Raw genomic sequence first — 19,211 nt, 5'->3', positions numbered from 1 at the left:
AAAGAAAAATAGAACCCTAGAAGAATATGGCCCGTACATGCTATGTGAAAGCAACCTTCCAAGATATTTTGGGCGGAAGCTATTAACACAGCATGTTACATTTTAAATCGTGCTTTGATTAGACAAATTTTAAAGAAAACCCCCTATAAGCTTTGGAAAGGAAAAAAACCTAATATTGCATATTTTCATATTTTTTGATTGCCGATGTTTTGTATTAAATAATGATAAAGAAAGACTTGAAAAATTTGATGCAAAATCAGATGAAGCAATCTTTCTTGGTTACTCCTCCACTAGTAAAGCTTTTATGAGTTTTTAACAAAAGAACCTTAGTAGTAGAGGAGTCAATACATGTTGTCTTTGATGAATCTACAATCTTCCTTCAAGGAAGAATGAAGGTGTTGATGATGCAGATCCTCTTATAGAAAGAATGAAGGAGATCACTCTGAAGGATTCAACAATTCAAGATGATGAGGAATATGAAGACAAACAGGATGAGAAAGGTGAAGAACATCAAGAACAACCTCGAGGTACAAATGATCTACCTAAAGAATGGAGGTATGTTCACAATCACCCTAAGGAGCTAATTATAGGTGATCCTAAGCATGGGGTAAGAACTTGTTCTTCACTTAAAGATGTATTTAATCATTATGCTTTTGTCTCTCATCTTGAACCTAAAACTATTGAAGAAGCTGAAAATGATTATAATTGGATTAATGCAATGCAAGAGGAACTTAATCAATTTGAAAGAAATAACGTATGGACTTTAGTATCAAGACTTAAAAATTATTCAATAATTAGCACAAAATGGGTCTTTAGGAATAAATTAGATGAACATGAAAATGTAATAAGAAATAAAGCAAGATTGATTGCTAAAGATTATAATCAAGAAGAAAGAATTGATTTTGATGAGACCTTTGCACCTGTTGCTAGATTAGAGGCCATTAGACTTCTACTTGCATATGCTTGCTTTATAAAATTTAAATTATTTCAGATGGATGTCAAAAGTGCATTTTTGAATGGATATATTACTGAAGAAGTCTATGTAGAACAACCCCCAGGTTTTGAAAATCATACTTTTTTTTAATCATATTTTTAAATTAAATAAAGCTCTATATGGTTTGAAACAAGCACCTAGGGCTTGGTATGATAGGCTAAGCAAATTTTTACTAAATAATAGTTTTTAAGAGGTAATGTAGACACAACCCTTTTCATTAAAAGAAATCAAAATGATATGTTAATTATACAAATATATGTTGATGACATTATTTTGGGTCTACTAATGAATCTCTTTGTCAAGACTTTACTAAGCTCATGCAGGGGGAGTTCGAGATGAGCATGATGGGAGAACTTACATTCTTCCTCAGACTCCAAATCAAACAAACAAAGGAAGGAATCTCCATCACCCAAAGCAAGTACACAAAGAAATTACTCAAAAGATTTAGAATGGAGAACTCTAAAGTAATTGGCACACCCATTAGCCCTTCATGTAAGCTTGACAAGGATGAAGAAGGTAAAAGTGTAGACTTAAAATATTATAGAGATATGATTGGCTCTCTATTATATTTAACTGCAAGTAGACCTGATATCATATTTAGTGTTTGTCTGTGTGCTAGATTTCAATCTAATCCTAAAGAATCTCACTTGAATGCTGTTAAAAGAATCCTTAGATATTTAAATGGTACTCAAACTCTAGGATTATGGTACTCTAAGGACTCATTAATTGATTTAATAGGATATTCAGATGCTGATTTTGCTGGATGTAGATTAGATAGAAAAAGCACTAGTGGACCTTGCCAATTTTTCAGAGTTAACCTAATCTCCTGATTTAGCAAGAAATAAAATTTGATAGCACTGTCTACGGTCGAGGCCGAATATATTACAGCCAGAAGTTGTTGTGCTCAAATCTTGTGGATTAAGCAACAACTCCAAGATTTTGGTATCAAACTTAATGAAACACCCATAAGATGTGATAACACTAGTACCATAAATCTTACTAAAAATCTAATTCAGCATTCTAGGTCTAAACATATTGAAATCAGACATCATTTTATAAGAGAATATGTTCAAAATAAAGATATAATTCTTGACTATGTTTGTACTGAAAAATAATTAGCCGATATCTTTACAAAGGCCCTAAGTGAAGATAGATTCTGTGAAATTAGGAGAGAGCTAGGAATTCTTGATCCATCTGCTTAAATATCTCTCTAATTCTAAGGAATCAATGTCAAAAATTCTTTGAACTCAATTTCCATCATTTCTCTTGGACCTAAAAGCTCAAGATTATCATTCTCACAACTTTACATAGAGCAAATTTTTTTCTCCTAGAGTTTTGAATTTTTTTGGAATTTATTCATAAGTTTTCTAAAATTTTGTGAATAATGAGTCGACCCCCTAGGGTCGACTCAATGGCATACTTGCAATTTTTCGGCCAACATCCCACGGGTTCATCTCTTTTTGATTAAAAACCCCGTTCATGAGCCGACCCTCTCCATCTTCGTCTTCCTCCCTCCAAAACCCATAGTCCTCTTCTTCTTTCTCTCCAAATCCAAGGTCTAAGCCCAAGATCCTTCTCCCATCACCTCTCCACCTCAAATCGCCCCTTAGGAAAGAAGCTATTCCCATTTTTCTCCCTTGATTGGAGCGGTTGGAGCGTGCCCTAGCTTCCACCATTCTCCACCAAATCAGGGTTTCTCTCCTCCAAAAATCTCTTTCCATCCCTTAATAACCCTCTATCTCCTCACACATTTGATCTTCCAAGTCTCCTTGCTTGTTCTGGTGGTGAGAATGGCTCCAAAGATGAAACTCCCTCAAAGAAGAAAATTGGTTCATGAGTTGCAAGAGGGCGTGCGGAAGAAAAGACAAGCTTCTCAGACCTCTTCTGCTTCCATTCTTGCTTCGGCATCTGCTCCAGGTTTCTCTCAGTCTCCTCTAAGCCCTAGTAAAATTTCTCTATCTGTCAGAAAGATAGAACCCGAAAAAAATGTTGACTTCAGATTTTTTGAAAAAGAGGGGTTCTCCATTGGTTCAAAGATCAAAAACCAAGGTTGGAGATTTTACTGTTCACTTAAAGAAGTTACATATGTGGATTTGGTTAGAAAGTTTTATCTGAATCTGTACTATGGCAATGGAACAGTAACATCCACTGTTAAGGGTATTGATGTCTGTTTAGATCCTATTATTTTGGGAGAGATTCTTCATTTGCCCTGTGAGGGATATTCAAACATGGAACTCCCAGTGAAGGAAGAAGGGATTAATGTGATTTTAGGAGGAACCTACTCGGGAAGCCTAAATAAACTAGAAGCCAAGATCCTGTCCATTGAAATGAAGATTCTACATCAATTGGTAACAAAACTTTTCTTCCCAAGAAGTGGTAGACATGACCTCCTTTCAGGCCGAGACATCTGCATCATGTTTCATGTGATCACCCAAACCCCCTTAAACCTTCCTGCTTTAATGATAGAAGCCATGAGGGAAACCCTGAATAGGTCCAAGGCACATCTGCCTTTCGGTATGGCCCTCACATTGATTTTCAGGAGGTTTGGAGTTAGTTTTGAGGGGGAGGCATCAGCTAGGCTCTCTTACTCTGACACCATCAACCAACACACTTTGCACCGCATGGGATTCACTAGGACTGATGGTGGTTGGATTAAGGGTGCGGAAGAGAGAGTTGAGGACAGAGCTGAGGAAGAAGGTCCTTCATCACCTCTCCATGACATCAGGGCAGCATCTCCAGATATCCAGTTTGTTTCAGATCCAGAGGCTGGCCCTTCAAAGTCCACTAGGAGGCACACCCCAGTCCAGCAGCCTGACAGTAGAGCATTTCCCTCAGAGATTAGATTGGTTGATGACCAGATTGAGATGATCTCTCAGCGTGTGACTTCCTTACTTTCTCGAAAGTGGGGCACTTCAGCTTTTGCACAGGGATCCACATCACATGATGCATCTGATCAGACTTTGATCCCTCACATCTCCACTGTATTTCAGATGATCTCAGATCAGTCAGTTCGCATTCAGCAGGTTGAGGGTTACATTTTGAGACTGACTGGGAGGGTAGTTGCAGGGGCAAGTGTTAGCTCTGGCCCATCCAAAGCCACAGGAGTGCACTACTGAGGTCTCAGACCTATCTATGGAGGCAGCCAGACTTAGAGGAGTATTGGAGAGTGGATTTGATTTCCTGAGGAGAGAGATCAGAGGCTCTAGTGAGCATGCATCCATCCAGTTCACTGCACTGCTACAGTCTGTTTTGAGAGCTCTGAACCTTCTAGACACCATCAGGCTCTCTCTCACCCACCTACTCGTGCCAGCACCTCCACTCGTGGCAGAGGCAGATGGGGAGAGGACGAGTCCTTGGTCGTGATCCTTCATCTCTCCACCCCATCTCTGATACATCTGACTCTGATCCATCCAGTCATGAGCTCTACTAGATCCTTGTAGTTAGCCGTGTCTTTTGTCTCTTTCTAGGATCTATCTTTTGGGACATGTAATGATCTTGACTGATTGACTTTTATATTTTAGTATATGTATTGGAACAACTATGGTATCAGTCACTTTTTGATTATATATATATCTACTCTTTGACTTTCCATGAATGACCTTCAAATTGAGTTACTTTCAATTATGTGCATACTTAAAATACTATGAATTGCTATTTCATATCTATGATATCCAATGGTATTTTTTTTTTTATGATTGCTGTATTCAGGGGGAGTAAACATTAATGTTAGTAAAATTAATGTTAGTACAAGAAGCTCAAGAAGTAACATTAGTTAAATTGTTTCCATCAAAAGAAAGAAAAAGAGAAAATGTATTCAAAGAAAAAGGGGGAGTAAATAATTTTTGTTGATGATGTCAAAAAGGGGGAGAAATTAAAGAATCAAAAGCAAATTGATAAAAGAATCAAAAGCAAATTGAGTAAATTGTTAAGTAAAAGTAAAAGCAAATGAGCAAACTTTAAAATTAATTCTTAGACATGTTCTGGTACCAAAATTAAATAATCAAATGAGAATGAGCAAATTTTCAAGATGCTAAGCAATTTGAAAAACAAGCAAATGAGCAAATGAGATATTTTCAAATGAGCAATTTTCAAAATTCTTAGGCAAATTCTGCTTTGCTCTGATAACAAAAATAAATTTTGCTCTGATATCAAAATTATATAATCAAATGAACAAGTTTTCAATCATTAAGCAATAGGCAAATTGTTTATGCAAATGAGCACATGTATCACATGCCAAAAGAATCAATCTTCTTTTCAAGCAAATGCACTTATAAGTAATTTTCAAGCTGGTAGTAAATTTTTTATTTATCTTCAAACTACCTATAATGTATTTCATTCCTTTGAAATTCATGCTCATTGTTTCATATATATGCTTTAAGTATTTTGTCATCATAAAAAAGGGAAAGATTGTTGCTTCTTGGATTGATTTTGATGATTACAAAGTATTTGAAGGGGTACTAATGATTTTCGCTTGAAAAAGACTTATTGCTCTTCAAGGGCAAAATCATAATTTTACCAAATCCTGATTTGAAAGCATCAAATGATAGAACAAAAGATTTGTGATCCATTGGTAAAAATTTTATTATTTTTGGATTTGTATTTTGAAAGATATTCATGTTTGAAAAATATGAGTCGACCCATGAGTCGACTCATGGCATATGAGATGATTGGCACGCTGAATTTTTGGATGGCACAAACTTGGCACGCCCTGTGAGTCGACCCATGAGTCGACCCCCAAGGCATGAGTCGACCCATGAGTCGACCTCTGTGGGTTTTGGGCCAATCTTACAGAACCTTGCTTTCTGTTTAATTTTTTGATGTTCTTCCTCAGAGGTCGACCCATGAGTCGACCCCTAGGCATGAGTCGACCCATGAGTCGACCCCTGTGACGGGAATGTTCCGCAACGGCTAGTTTTTAATCCATTTTAAGTACTTTTAATACTCATTTAATGTGATCTAATGGTTCTATTTCAGCCTAGATTGTTCTCCACCATTTCTTAAAGCTATAAAAGGGACAAAAAGGTGGGAATCATTAAGAAGAATCAAGAAGAGAGTTTTTTGAAAAAGGGATTTCAAACAAACTTTTCAGTCCTAAGCAAGAGCTCACTCAAAGCATTCAAGAAGCCTTTAATCCAAGCTCACCAACTCCTCAAGTGCACATTCAAGTCACCAACCACCTTGAGAAAATCAAAAAGAATCTTCTTCTCTTTGAGTAAAGTGTATTTAAAGTCTCATTCGCTCATTAAAGGAGCTTTCTTTATACTTACTTGTGCTATTCATTATTATACTTTGTTTGAGTTATTATTTTTGTTTTGGAAGGATTTCAAAACAAGAAAAGGTTGATCTGAATCTTGAATCGAAGTGTATTAGGTTGGCTTGTACCCGAAAAATAAGTGGACTAGCTTGGGATAGCTAGAGTCGGAGTTTCTGACATTTGTATTCGGGTTGAATACAAGTTAGTGCATTGAAATTCCCAAGTAGGAGCTTGGGGAGTGGATGTAGGTGCAAGGTTGGCACCGAACCACTATAAATCCTTTTATTTGTGGTTTGGCTAATTGCTCTTCTTTAACTCTTCATTATTCTCTTGTATTCTTGCTTTTAGCCATTAGCCTTGAATTAACTTTACTCTCCCTATTTATTTAGCTATTGTCAAACATTTTTCATAAGTCATAAGTTAAGCTTAAAATTTTTAGAAACCCAATTCACCCTCCCTCTTGGGTTGCATAGCTGGGCAACATCTGAGGAATAAGAGACCTAAGAAGACTGAGAATGTCGTTAGAAAGAAGCTTAAAACCTTGTTATAGCTTGTTAATGTAGCTGTGGTTGTTGTTTGCTAGGTTCCAAGAAATCCTGATTGAGTGATTAATTATTCGGCCATCGGCAACTTTGTTTAAGTAACATTTACATTTTGATACGATATAAATGATTTCAAATATCATTGATATGTTACCATATTCATCTTGAATCAAGTAAGAATTATTTCGATCAGTGATAATGGTTAGATTTAGATTGAATGGTGTATGAAATTGTGGTTTATCATTTCTTTGACATGATACAAGTAATTGTAAGTGACATTTATATTTTATCATGATTAATCTGACTTAAATGAATATTATTTTATTTATGAGAAATGATACAGACTACTGTAGATATAATCAGATCTGATTATGAACGAAATTACTATGCATCATCTCTTGGAATTGATGTGAATTATTTTAAGTGACTATGAATCATTGATTAGTAAATTGAGACTATGAGTTGAACTAAATGATGTTATATACTATGATCAGATCAGGCTAGATAAATTATGATTATAGCTTGTAGGAATACATGGATCATAGCGGTCTCAAGTTGTATCAAGTTATATTGGAGCTATACAAAAGATATATCGAAAAGAGAAGAATTTTTTGACTTATATGTAGTTATTGATATATGTATTATCTGACTCTCAGCCTACTATATTGATATCCGGACTTGAGATGCCCAGCCATGGGGGGTAACGTGGCAATATTGAGATGCCCAGCCATAGGGGGTAATGTCGTAATATTGAGATGCCTTGCTACGAGGGGTATCGTAGCACCACAGTCAGGGCTATAGAGCTAAAAGAGTTGGGTACCCATGCTTAAGTATAGCATAACGAAACTAAATATATATATTAAATTTTTATACTACTTACTGATTTCCATATCATTGAAAAGCTGATATGAGGCTGCATCTTGAATAGCTTTAATTAATTACATAACTTTGATCTAAATCAGATTGATATCACATCCTATATGATGTATTTGAATTGTATATCATCATAATTTAACTTGGACTTTTCAATGTATCTAGTGCGGACACCAGTCACCATGGCTCATTATGGCTCGATTGTTGATAGAGCCTTCTATTTTTGAGTCATGTAATGGGATTGTAATTGGATCCTTAATTGGGTTTGATTTTTTTATGTTCAGCTACTTGATTTATAATTGAGTCCTAGTTAGAGTCAATTATTTGGAGGAGTTTCATGTTCAGTTCGAGTCAGCCACTTGGAGGAGTTCGAGTCAACCACTTGGAGGAGTTTTTATATTCAACCACTTGATTTCTTCACACAAAAGCTTCATGGTTTCATCACATGGCATCTCCACGGCAGTCCTTTTGAAACTCAATGCCATCCAGATTGATGCGGCCCATCTCCATGGGATTTAATGCCTTCTCTCACAAATACTGGGATCGCACCTTATTTCTATTTAGGTGTTTGGATTTTTTCTTTTAAAAAGGCAAACAAAGGGCCTTGTAATCACCGATGGTTTTGTGAAATAAAATTCTATTTTTCTTCTCTACGAGCTCTCTTCCTCCTCCTATTCTCCATCTCTTATTTTCTTTCTTCTTTCCCTCTCTTCCTTCCCTTCCTACCTTCCTTCTTCCTCTCTCCCACCTCTCTTCTGAAATCCCTCGTAAGGCTTGAAGGTTGAAGGATGAAGAATCCTCAGCAATCCACCCATCTGTAGGATCCAATTTCAGCACCCACAATTTCCTATTCTCCCAAATCCCCACCTTCCTTTCATGATTGTTGATTTATTTCTGTTGCTGCAGGTAGTTCTTCACATGCTCGGATTGGATTCCTATGATCTTGGACAACGGAAGGATTTGGAAGCAACCGTGGCCTGATCTGACATCTGATTCCTCCCTCATCCAAAAATCTTCATCGATGTGTTTGTGAGATTCCTTGCTTCTAAATATATTTCTAAGTAGATCATTATTGTAGAGAGTTAAAACCTTGCTTCTTTATTGATTAGATTAGAATACGTTAATTGAAATCTGATGCCCTAATTATGGATGATTTTTCAATCGTCTACGGTCTGAATCTAAATCTAGGGGCTGATCAATATGCATGCAAAACAGTAGTCTCATCTGATTTTAGTATAATCATCTCCATAGTCTTTGGTTTGCTGGTTATTTATTGTTTGTGAATAAGTATGATTGCTTGCTTCCTCTAGATCTGAATTGTCTCACATCAGTTTGGTATCAGAGCATGATTATGTTAGGGCTAGAGTTTTGCATTTAGGAAATTTTCTGTATCAAAACCTGCAAGTTGGTAACCTGTGCAGTCATCAAAGAAACTGCGATTCCCATTTCTAGAGACTTCAAAAATTCTCAAATTTTCTATGTAGGTCCTAGACTTAATTGGTAAGTGAGGTTTTAAATTTCATTAGAATCTGAAACTATTTGGTTCCCGAAAACTCATCTAAAAAAATCTTACACGTTCTATATTTTGCACTTGAATACTGTTCAGAAATTATTTGCACACCCTTGGAAGAAATAGAATTTTCCATCTATAGAAGAGTCAGAAATTCATGAAATTTGATGACCTGAAAACTAGATTCGATAATGAAGATTTCTACAAGTGAAAATCTAAAAAACAGATCTGAGATTGGTGCCAAAATTTTCTGTTAGTTGGAGGTCAGCGAGCAGAATTCCGTGACCTGTCCTGTTTTGGCACAACCTAAGGAAAAAATAAAGTTTCCCACCTATTGAAACATCCAATAATTCAAAGATTTGATTTTCTGGAATCCTTACTCAATAAGAAATCTAGTCTTGTTTTGAAATCTGTGGAATATATCCTGTGAGAGTTTCATAGCGAAACCTCAATCAGAGGGCTCTGTGATCCAAAACAGAAATTTTTGGAGTCTGAAATTTCCTGCACTTAGAAAAAAATTTTATGTTTGTTTGAACTTCATATTTTTAATAACTTAGTTTCAATTTCTAGTTTGATAACTTACTTGGCACTATTTTAATTTATTTTGGAACCAAAGTTTGTATCTTGTTTATATCTGTAAGCTATCTTAAGGGCACTCCCATTATAAGATAAGAGAAGGATTTCATCACTTTTTCTTGGCCTAAAAACAATCAACCTCATGTGCATTGACCCAAGTCTAAGCTAAAATCAATTAGATATTAAAAGAATAGGGTCAAAACAAGTCAAGTTCAGTTGCTATGATGAGTCTTAGTGCAAGTTTAATCTACAATTGACTCTGTAAGCTGGTGTCTAAGGCAAGAGGTATAAGGCAACACCAAAATAAATTGTGGTTCTCTAATTAGGACCTTGCAAGAGCGAGGGGAGCCTCCCACAAATTTTACCTCTTGCCTAGCGAGCCCAAGGATTTGAATGTTGGTCTCCTTGTGCTTCGAATGATTCATAGTGATTTAAGCTTTTAGATCAAGAAAAATTCCTAGAGTTAGTTGTATTGCATGTCTACTAGGTTCGGAGCTAGATATCACCCAAAGAGCCCAGATTCAAGTCATGAAATAGATTTTGATTTTGCCGCAGCGTATAAGGACATTACTGAGAGGTTAAATGCTATAGGTGGTTCCATCTAGAATTTGAATACGAGAGTAGAGACCCTAAAAGAAAAAAAGATGAATGGCATGGAAGAACGTGTTAGGAATGCCCTTCCCCTAGATGACTATCCTAGAGGGTGACATGAGCATTCTGATTTTGATAGAGGTCACAATCAAGTGGCCCGACCCCATCACAATCATAATGATCAAGACAAGAAAATACTTCGGAGTGTCAAGATTGAAGCCCCAAGCTTTGTGGGCCGTCGGACCCCAACAAGTACCTTGACTGGGAGGTGGACATGAACCACTATTTTGAATGGTATGACATGTTTGAGGAGAAAAAAATCAGATTCGCTAAAATGAGACTTCTAGAACAAGCCAAATTATATTGGCATAATGTGGAGCGATTAGTCATGCATAGAAGATAGGAGCCCATAAATACCTAGGATGAAATAAAAGATAAATTTCATAAAAAAATATCTCTCTACCTCCTATCAGCAGCATCTTCTGGACCAATGGCAAAGGTTGACCTAAGGTAGAAAGTCTGTTATTGAGTGCATCACCAAATTTGCTGAATACCTTATGCGATGCGGTGTTAGTGAAGACCTGTCTATCATCTTATCATGATTTAGAACTGATTTATGGGATGACATATAGAGAGAATTGTTCATGTGCGAGGTCTATAGCTTAGAACAAGCTTATCAATTAGCCCAGGATTATGAGAGATTCCAATGATTATCGGTGACCTGACAACTTGAGTCACGTAAACCTAGTATTCTTAGTCTTAGATCCAGCTTTAATTAGACAACTAAATCCGGCTACAATCAGATCCCAACCAATCATTCCTCACCTATTGGTCCCCCGCTGAGAAAGGATGATAAAGGCAAAGGAACCTTTGTAAAGAACTTGAGAGGAAGTAGTTTAGAACTCGATGCTTCAAGTATAGCGGGTTAGGTCACATTTCTAGTCAGTGCCCATCTAGAGCTCTACACATCAGAGAATCTGAAGAAGAAATCTTGAAAACCTTTTAGGAAACGAAGAAGTATACATAGCAGATACTGAGTTAGCTGAAGTTTATGAGGAACCTAGTGCTTTGGAGGAAGTTGATCCTGAAGAGAGAATGGATGCAGTAAGATGCGTTTTAGTCCAACCAAAAGAAAATGAAGATTGGCATAGGATCACTATTTTTCACACCTTCATAGGTTAGAAAAATAAAGTGTGCAAGGTCATCATTGATAGTGATAGCTGCATCAATGCTATTTCGACTAATGCTATGTCAAAACTTGGTCTGACACTTGTAGATCACCTAAAACCACACAAGGTTGCCTGGATAGATGCATCATCCATCCCAATTAGGCACCATTATTTGATCTTCATTAAATTTCAGTCTTACAAGAAAAATGTGTCGTGTGATGTTATGCCCAAGGATGTAGGAAGCATAACCCTTGGAAGACTTTGGTTGTTCGATCAAGATGCAATGCTTCATGGTCAATTCAACTCATGTACATTCATGAACAAAGGCAAAAAAATTAGGATATACCTTTCACCCCCTAAGAAAGTAAAGAAGAATGCTCCTTTAGAGTCCAAAGAAGAAAAGCAAAACAAGAGCTTACATTTAATCAGTGCAAAAGAGTTTGAAAAAGATTTGAGAGAAAACTCTTCTATTTGGATTCTAGCTATTAAGGAAGTTAGCATGAAGGAAATGAGTCATCACCCTCAAGAGATAGCAAACCTCTTTGAAAGCTTCAAAGATGTTTTTCCTGAGGATCTCTCGGATCACTTACCGTCCATGAAGAATATCTAACATGCAATAGACCTTGTTCTGAAAGCTTCCTTACCCAATCTACCCCACTATCGTCATAATCCCATAGAGCACGTGGAGCTAAAACATCAAGTAGAAGAACTCCTTAGGAAGGAATCTGTTAGAAAAAGTCTATCCTTGTGCGGTACCGACACTCCTGACTTTCAAGAAGGATGAAACTTAGAGGATGTGCATGGACAGTCAAGCAATTAACAAAATTATGGTAAGGTGTCGATTTTCCATTCTCTGGCATGATGACATGCTAGACATGATAGCTAGATCCACTATTTTCTCCAAGGTTGACTTAAAGAGTGGATACCACCAATTTAGAATTAGGCTCGGAGATGAATGGAAGATAGCTTTCAAGATGAAAGATGGTCCTTTTGAATGGCTGGTCATGCCATTTGGTTTATCCAATGCTCCAAGCACTTTTATAAGGACAATGAATTAGGTACTACGCCCGTTTATTGGTACATTTATGGTCATGTATTTTGACGATATCTTTATATACAGTAGATCCAAGGAAGACCACATAGGCCATCTGCATCAGGTGTTTCAGACCCGTAAAACTGAGAGCCTCTACCCTAACTTCAAGAAATGTGAATTTATGACCAAACATGTTATTTTCTTGGGTTGCATAGTTACTCCTGATGGTGTGTCTGTTGATCCTGAAAAAGTGCGTGCTATCAATGAGTGGCCCGAACCCCAGAGCATCCATGAGGTATGGAGCTTTCATGAATTAGCCATGTTTTACCATCGGTTCATTAGGAATTTTAGCATGATTGTGGCTCCCATTACTGATTGTATAAAAAAAAGAATCTTTGAATGAACTAAAGCTGCTGAGCGAGCTCTTCAAAAAATCAAAGATCGAATGACCCAAGCTCCTGCCCTACGTCTGCCCGATTTTTCAAAAGTATTTGAGGTGGCTTGTGACACATTAGGAGTAGGAATTGGTGGTCTTGAGTCAGGAAGGACATCCTATGGTACTTTAGCAAAAAACTAAATGAATCCAAATGTAGGTATTCCACCTATAACAAGGAATTCTATGCTGTGGTACAAGTCCTTAGATATTGGAGTCACTACCTGCTATCATATAAATTTATCTTGTACTCAGATCATGAAGCTCTTAGATTTCTCAATTCTCAAAGAAAATTAAACCCCAAGCATGGAAAGTGGGCTAAATTTTTACAAGCCTACACCTTCGTGATAAAGCACAAGACTGAAATAGAGAACCGATCTGCTGACGCACTCTCTCGTAGAGTGGCCCTCTTATCGACAGTAAGTATTGAAGTAGTAGGCTTCGAGAAGCTAAAAGAGGATTACGAGGATTGCCCTGATTTTGGTACTGCTGTTGCCTCGCTTGAAAAAGGATCGTCTAGGGAGTATAGTGAGTATACTTTTCAGGATAGCTACCTTTTTAAAAAAATAAGTTGTGTATCCCACGTACTTCTATTAGAGATTTCTTAGTTTGGAAAATACATGCGGGAGGTTTATCTAGACATTTCGATAGAAATAAATCGTTGAGGCCATAGAGAACCAATTTTTTTGATCGAGTCTGAAGCGTAATGTTGCCTGTATCGTTGCCCAATGCAGGACTTGCGCCATAGGAAAGCAACGTAAGCAAAACACTAGCCTTTACACCCCGCTACCTATTCCTGACTGTCTTTGGCAAGACGTGAGTATGGACTTTGTCTTGGGTTTGCCATGTATAGCTAGAAAGAATGACTCTAACTGTGTGGTAGTGGATCGATTTTCAAAAATGGCCCATTTTCTTCTTTGTTCCAAAGCCTCTGATGCCTCTAGAATTGCTCGTCTATACTTTGATGAAGTTGTCTGATTGTATGGATTATCTGAATCAATTGTATCTGATAAAGATGTTAAGTTCGTTAGTTATTTTTGAAAAATTTTATTGCACTTAATGAGGACAAAATTAAAATTTTCGCCAGCATATCACCTCTAGACTGATGGTCAAACCGAAGTTGTAAATAGAAGTTTAGAGAATTTGCTTCGATGTTTAGTTAGGGAGAACACAAGAAGTTGGGACTTGCTGTTACCTAGAGCTGAATTTGCATATAATAATTCTGTTAATAGGACTATTGGCATGAGTCTTTTTGAGGTTGTATATGGATATCACCCTAGAAAATTAGTTGACCTCATTCCTGTACCCTTGCATACTAGAACGTCCGAGATAGTAGAATCATTTGCACAACACGTTAGGAGTCTGCATAAAGAAATTACAAAGAAAATTAATATTAGAAATTAAATTTATAAATAATTAGCAGATTCACACCGACGAGCCCATGATTTTGCTAAAGGTGATTATGTTATGATATGGGTTAGACCAAAATAGTTTGCTTCAAAAATCGTCAAGAAATTGCATGCACGTAGAGTGGACCCCTTTAGGATCTTTAAAAAAATCAGACCAAATACATATATTTTAGATTTACCGTCTGATTATGGCGTCAGCTCTACTTTTAATATTTTGGATCTGATTAAATATAAAGAACCATAATGATACCTAGTGATCCGTTTAAACCTAACCCATCAATTGAGAGTGAATCCCAACTTGAGCATCCACAGTCAAAATTTTTAAAAAAACACGATCGTATTGAAAGAATTCTAGATGAGCAGACAATTTTCATTAGGAGGAAAGGATATCAAAGGTACCTGGTTCGTTGGCAAAGCCAGCCTGAGTCCAAGGACACATGGATAACCCGAGAAGAGCTTCAAAGAATTGATCCTAATCTACTTGAATACTATCATAGCCAAGACGGTCTTTATTCAACGGAGTCGAATTCTCCCCAGTCTGGGAGAATTGGTGTGGACACCAATCACCATGGTTCATTATGGCTCGATTGTTGATAGAGTCTTTTATTTTTGAGTCCTGTAATGGGATTGTAATTGGGTCTTTAATTGAGTTTGATTTTTTTATATTCAGCCACTTGATTTGTAATTGAGTCCTAGTTAGAGTCAATTATTTGGAGGAGTTATATGTTCAATTCGAGTCAGCCACTTGGAGGAGTTCGAGTCAGCTATTTGGAGGAGTTTTTATATTCAGCCACTTGATTTCTTCACACAAAAGCTTCACAGTTTCTTCACGTGGGATCTCCATGACAGCTCTTTTGAAACTCAACACCATCCAGATTGATGCAGCCTACTCCATGAGATTTAATGCCTCCTCTCACAAATACTGGGATCATACTTTATTTTTATTTAGGTTGTTTGGATTTTTTATTTTAAAAAGGGAAACAAAGGGCCTTATAATCACCGTTGGTTTTGAGAAATAAAATTCTATTTTCCTTCTCTACGGGCTCTCTTCCTCCCTCTATTCTCCATCTCTTATTTTTTTTCTTCTTTCTCTCTCTTCCTTTTCTTCCTTCCTTGCTTCTTCCTCTCTCCCATCTCTCTTCTCAAATCCCTCTCAAGGCTTGAAGGTTGACAGACAAAGAATCCTCAACAATCCACCCATCTGCAAGACCTAATTTCAGCACCCACAATTTTCTATTCCCCCAAATCTCCATCTTCCTTTCATGATTGCTGATTTATTTCTGTTGATGCAGGCAGTTCTTCGCATGCTCAGATTGGATCCCCATGATCTTAGACAATGGAAGGATTCGCAAGCAACTGTGGCCTGATCTGATATCCAATTCTTTCCTCATCCAAAAATCTTCATCGACGTGTTTGTGAGATTCTTTTCTTCTAAATATATTTCTAAATAGATCGTTATTATAGAGAGTTAAAATCTTGCTTCTTTATTGATTAGATCTGAATATTTTAACTGTAATCTGATGTCCTAATTTGGATGATATTTTCATCATCTACCATCCACATCTAGATCTAAGGACTGATCAACATGCATGCATAATAGTAGTCTCATCCGATTTTAGTATAATCATCTCCATAGTCTTTGGTTTACTAGTTATCTATTGATTGTGAATAAGTATGATTACTTATTTTCTCTAGATCTGAATTGTCCCACATCAGTATCTATTACTTACTGAGCCTTGAAGCTCATAAACTCTCACCTGTTGTTTCAGATTCCAAGACTAGTTGTGAGTCCAGACCTGGGAGCATGTTGGGGTTTGTATATAGAAAGTGAGGCCGGTCTGCAAAAGATGGTTAGCTCTTGGGGTAGTACTAGTATATTGATGGTTGTACTGATCTGATGTAAATTCTGTAAACTTGAAGTTTTAAACTGATGTGTGAAATAAAAGGTTAGTTGTTCTATTATACTGCTGCCTCTGCAATGAGTATGTTATTTTTTATATTATATTAAAATTTTGGTCAGAAAGAATATTTTACATATCTATAGAGATGGTACTTTATAGATATGCGATGGCTGATCATATTTTTAAAAATTTATTTAATATAAATTTTGGATCACGGCGTGACAGTACCGGTGCCTCCCTAGCCACGCCGCATGTATTAGCTCTATTTGCCAGAGTCTTGCCAATAAAAAGTAAAAATTACTTGAACGATTGACAGAAGTTCATGCAATCTCACAAAGCCACAAAGTCAGAACTATTTATTACATTAAAAACGAAAGTTCGGTTGGAGCAAGTCAAACATTCTTTTACCGTCTTAGTGAGATATAATGCTTAATGATCGTATTCTTTGTTACCGTACTTTTTTTTATTTTTGGTATAATAATTAGCCATACTTTTTTTTTGTAGCCGTACCTTTTAACGATGGATCTACCCTCTGTAGAGTTCCAGTGAATAAAAAGGAAGTATGAAAAAAATGAATACTATATTAACCCAAGAAAGCACTCTACGAAGATATCCGTTTTGCCATAAAAACCGAAATTACTTATTCACACTAGCAAGTGTTTTGGACTGAGTCAAGCACCGTCAGGTCCCAGTCCTCGTCCGTTAGTTAATAGAGCCAAAAAAAAAAAAAAGTTTGATTAGACTCCATGTAATAACTATACACGTGGCATTAGAGGATTGGTATGCCATTCGAATTAGCACGTCAATCGAATGTCTCACTCACGAAAACTTATTGCCTGGACCACACCCAAGTAGGCCACTCAAATCCCATGATGGATAACACCCCACGGTAACCTATGAATCTCACGATTTCCCGATTGCGCTAATTCATCGGGAATATGTTCCGAGATTTGTGCTGATTTACCTAGGTGTGGTCCAGGCAATAATTCCGGGCAGCTAGCATTCAGACAACATTCCAAAGTGCAAATGGATAAGGATAATGTTTTCCAATAAAACTAAAAAATAGGACGTTGGATCAAAAAGCTGGTGTCCCTGTCGCCCGCTTTGTTGATCCGATCTAATGACTCCGACTTCCCATGGGCCTGTCCTGCTAGCACCGTCCGCCTTCGTTGATCCGACTTTTCGTGGATTTGGATTATACATTTGAGACTCGTTTGGTTCATAAAATATTTTTTTTTCAAAAAATTATTTTTTAAAAAATTATTTTTTAAAAATAAGATTTTGATATATTTGATCGATGATTTATAAAGTAATTTATATTTGGATGAATATTTATTTTTTTAAAAAAATTATATAAAATATCTATTATATTCTTAGTAGATATAAAATCATACATTTTTACTCATAAATTTTATATAAATATTAATATTATATTTATATTAATATAAATATAATATTAATATATTATAATATAATATTAGACTATAATAATTTATTGTATTAATATAATACTAATATATTAATATTATATTAACATAATATGAATATTTTAATATAATAAATTTATTAATATAGATATAAATATGATATTATATTAGTATAAATATTATATTAATATTAATAAAAATATTATATTAATATAAATATTAAAATAATATTAAAATATAATAAATATTAATATTATATTTATATAATTATTAAGATAATATTAATATAAGATTATATTACTATTTAGTATTTCATCCTAATCATTTATTGATATTTTACTAAATTTTAATTATGTATCTTAAAAGAGTATTTTAGGAAAGAAAAAAATACTATCACTTCTCATGTCACGGAAAGTGCAAAAACCCATCTTCTTCATGAATTTCTACTTTTCATGAAATGTAAAAAGTAATTTTTCATAAAAAATATTTTTTCTACTCTTTCTCTTCTTAAAATTCCAACCAAATAAGAGATATTTTTTTTTCTCTTTCCGATCTGCTTTCACATGCACCAATTATTGCATCACATCCCACACGGTTATGAAAGCACTTCAAAATTTTTTGCATGGATCCCGTTGTGACCATCGTGCAATCCAATGGCAGATTAGGAAGTAGAATCTTCTTTCTAGTTTTGCATAGAAGATGCAACCCTACATGGAAATAGATAAGGCTAAACATTTTCCCACTAAAAATAAAAATAAAAAAAAAAATAGGACATTGGGTCAATAGCTGTCATCCCTGTCTTGGTAGCATCGTTTGCCTTAGCTGACGATGGCTCCACCTTCCCATGGGCGTGAGTTGTATATTTCGTGTCAAAGAAGGATGCATCTTCTTTCACGTATGTCGATGATCATCGGATCACATCGTGCATGACTATCAAAGTACTTCATATTTTTTTTGTATGACCTCGATGTGATCTCGTACAATCCAATGGTGGATTAGGAAGGGGAATCTTTTTTTTTTTTTTTCTTTTTTGTATGAAAGATGCAATCCCTGTATGCGAACAAAGAAGGCTAAATGTTTTCCCAAAAATAAAAAATAGGATGTTGGGTCAATAGCTGCCATCCCTGTCTTGGCAGCATCGTCCGTCTTTGCTGACTTGAGCTGATGACTCCGCCTTCCCATGGGCCTAGGTTGTACACTTCACGTCAAAAAATGGTGGACCTTCTTTTACATATGTCGATTATCAGATCACATCCTGCATGGCTATCAAAGCACTTTAAATTGTTTTTGGTATGACCTCAATGTGATCATCACACAATCCAATGGTGGATTAGGAAGTGGGATCTTTTCTTTTTTTTGTGCATGAAAGATATAATCCCTGCATGCGAAGAAATAAGGCTAAATGTTTTCCTAAAAATAAAAAATAGGATATTGGGTCAATATCTGCCATCCCTATCTTGGCAGCATCGCCCGTCTTTGCTGACCTGAGCTGATGACTC

General features: G+C 36.1%; 1 long non-coding RNA gene across 1 annotated transcript in view; it reads left to right on the top strand.

Moving 5' to 3' along the window:
* The window catches only part of LOC105044558 (uncharacterized), a 24,225-nt gene extending 7,879 nt beyond the window's left edge, over nucleotides 1-16,346 (top strand). Inside the window, exons 2-4 of the long non-coding RNA XR_012136159.1 lie at nucleotides 11,236-15,550; nucleotides 15,677-15,799; nucleotides 16,154-16,346. This is a non-coding gene — a long non-coding RNA (uncharacterized lncRNA). The remainder of the gene's footprint in view (nucleotides 1-11,235; nucleotides 15,551-15,676; nucleotides 15,800-16,153) is intronic.
* The last annotated feature ends 2,865 nt before the right edge of the window (nucleotides 16,347-19,211 follow it).

The sequence above is a fragment of the Elaeis guineensis genome, chromosome 13, assembly GCF_000442705.2.
Source record: "Elaeis guineensis isolate ETL-2024a chromosome 13, EG11, whole genome shotgun sequence".
Classification (NCBI taxonomy): Eukaryota; Viridiplantae; Streptophyta; class Magnoliopsida; order Arecales; family Arecaceae; genus Elaeis; species Elaeis guineensis.
This window is presented reverse-complemented; position numbering and strand designations above follow the sequence as displayed.